Source organism: Mytilus trossulus, chromosome 14 (assembly GCF_036588685.1).
Source record: "Mytilus trossulus isolate FHL-02 chromosome 14, PNRI_Mtr1.1.1.hap1, whole genome shotgun sequence".
NCBI lineage: Eukaryota > Metazoa > Mollusca > Bivalvia > Mytilida > Mytilidae > Mytilus > Mytilus trossulus.
In genome coordinates this window covers 30096565-30099133 of record NC_086386.1, presented here as the reverse complement: position 1 = coordinate 30099133, position 2569 = coordinate 30096565, and positions in this window count along the sequence as shown.

Sequence of the window (2569 nt, the reverse complement as noted above, 5' to 3'; positions counted from 1 at the left end):
GTCGAGAGACCCGCAGAAGCCTGCCTGCGTCTAACGTACGGCTTCCCGATGAACATTTCAGCCTTGTAAAAATTTTTTACCGAGGGTGTAGTTAGACGGCCTCGATGGTCGAGAGACCCGCAGTAGCTTGCCTGCGTCTAACGTGCGCCTTCCCGATGAAGATTTCACCCTCGTAAAAAAGTTTTACCGAGGGTATAGTTTGAAGGCTTCGATGGTCGAGAGACCCGCGGTAGCCTGCCTGCGTCTAACGTGCGGCTTACCGATGAAAATTTCACCCTTGTAAAATTTTTTTTACCGAGGGTATAGTTTGACGGCCTCGATGGTCGAGAGACCCGCGGTAGCCTGCCTGCGTCTAACGTGCGGCTTACCGATGAACATTTCAGCCTTGTAAATTTTTTTTTACCGAGGGTATAGTCAGACGGCCTCGATGGTCGAGAGACCCGCAGTAGCTTGCCTGCGTCTAACGTACGGCTTCCCGATGAAAATTTCACCCTCGTAAATTTTTTTTTACCGAGGGTATAGTTTGAAGGCCTCGATGGTCGAGAGACCCGCGGTAGCCTGCCTCGTCTAACGTGCGGCTTCCCGATGAACATTTCAGCCTTGTGAATTTTTTTTACCGAGGGTACAGTTAGACGGCTTCGATGGTCGAGAGACCCGCGGTAGCCTGCCTGCGTCTAACGTGCGGCTTCCCGATGAAAATTTCAGCCTTGTAAAATTTTTTTACCGAGGGTACAGTTAGACGGCTTCGATGGTCGAGAGACCGCGCGGTAGCCTGCCTGCGTCTAACGTGCGGCTTCCCGATGAACATTTCAGCCTTGTAAATTTTTTTTACCGAGGGTATAGTTAGACGGCCTCGATGGTCGAGAGACCCGCGGTAGCCTGCCTGCGTCTAACGTGCGCCTTCCCGATGAACATTTCACCCTTGTAAAAATTTTTTACCGAGGGTATAGTTTGAAGGCCTCGATGGTCGAGAGACCCGCGGTAGCCTGTCCGCATCTAACGTGCGGCTTCCCGATGAACATTTCAGCCTTGTAAAAATTTTTTACCGAGGGTACAGTTAGACGGCTTCGATGGTCGAGAGACCCGCGGTAGCCTGCCTGCGTCTAACGTGCGGCTTCCCGATGAACATTTCAGCCTTGTGAATTTTTTTTACCGAGGGTACAGTTAGACGGCTTCGATGGTCGAGAGACCCGCGGTAGCCTGCCTCGTCTAACGTGCGGCTTCCCGATGAACATTTCAGCCTTGTGAATTTTTTTTACCGAGGGTACAGTCAGACGGCTTCGATGGTCGAGAGACCCGCGGTAGCCTGCCTCGTCTAACGTGCGGCTTCCCGATGAACATTTCAGCCTTGTACATTTTTTTTTACCGAGGGTACAGTTAGACGGCTTCGATCGATGGTCGAGAGACCCGCGGTAGCCTGCCTCGTCTAACGTGCGGCTTCCCGATGAACATTTCAGCCTTGTACATTTTTTTTACCGAGGGTACAGTTAGACGGCTTCGATCGATGGTCGAGAGACCCGCGGTAGCCTGCCTCGTCTAACGTGCGGCTTCCCGATGAACATGTCAGCCTTGTAAATTTTTTTTTACCGAGGGTACAGTTAGACGGCCTCGATGGTCGAGAGATCCGCGGTAGCCTGTCCGCGTCTAACGTGCGGCTTCCCGATGAATATCTCAGCCTTGTCAATTTTTTTTACCGAGGGTACAGTTAGACGGCCTCGATGGTCGAGAGACCCGCGGTAGCTTGCCTGCGTCTAACGTACGGCTTCCCGATGGAAATTTCAGCCTTGTAAATTTTTTTTTACCGAGGGGATAGTTAGACGGCCTCGATGGTCGAGAGACCCGCGGTAGCCTGCCTCGTCTAACGTGCGGCTTCCCGATGAACATTTCAGCCTTGTACATTTTTTTTTACCGAGGGTACAGTTAGACGGCCTCGATGGTCGAGAGATCCGCGGTAGCCTGTCCGCGTCTAACGTGCGGCTTCCCGATGAACATTTCACCCTTGTAAAAAATTTTACCGAGGGTAAAGTCAGACGGCCTCGATGGTCGAGAGACCCGCGGTAGCCTGCCTCGTCTAACGTGCGGCTTCCCGATGAACATGTCAGCCTTGTAAATTTTTTTTTACCGAGGGTACAGTTAGACGGCCTCGATGGTCGAGAGATCCGCGGTAGCCTGTCCTCGTCTAACGTGCGGCTTCCCGATGAACATTTCAGCCTGGTAAAAAAAATTCTACCGAGGGTACAGTTAGACGGCCTCGATGGTCGAGAGACCCGCAGTAGCTTGCCTGCGTCTAACGTGCGGCTTCCCGATGAACATTTCAGCCTTGTAAATTTTTTTTTACCGAGGGTATATTTAGACGGCCTCGATGGTCGAGAGACCCGCGGTAGCCTGCCTCGTCTAACGTGCGGCTTCCCGATGAATATTTCAGCCTTGTCAATTTTTTTTACCGAGGGTACAGTTAGACGGCCTCGATGGTCGAGAGACCCGCGGTAGCTTGCCTGCGTCTAACGTACGGCTTCCCGATGGAAATTTCAGCCTTGTAAATTTTTTTACCGAGGGGATAGTTAGACGG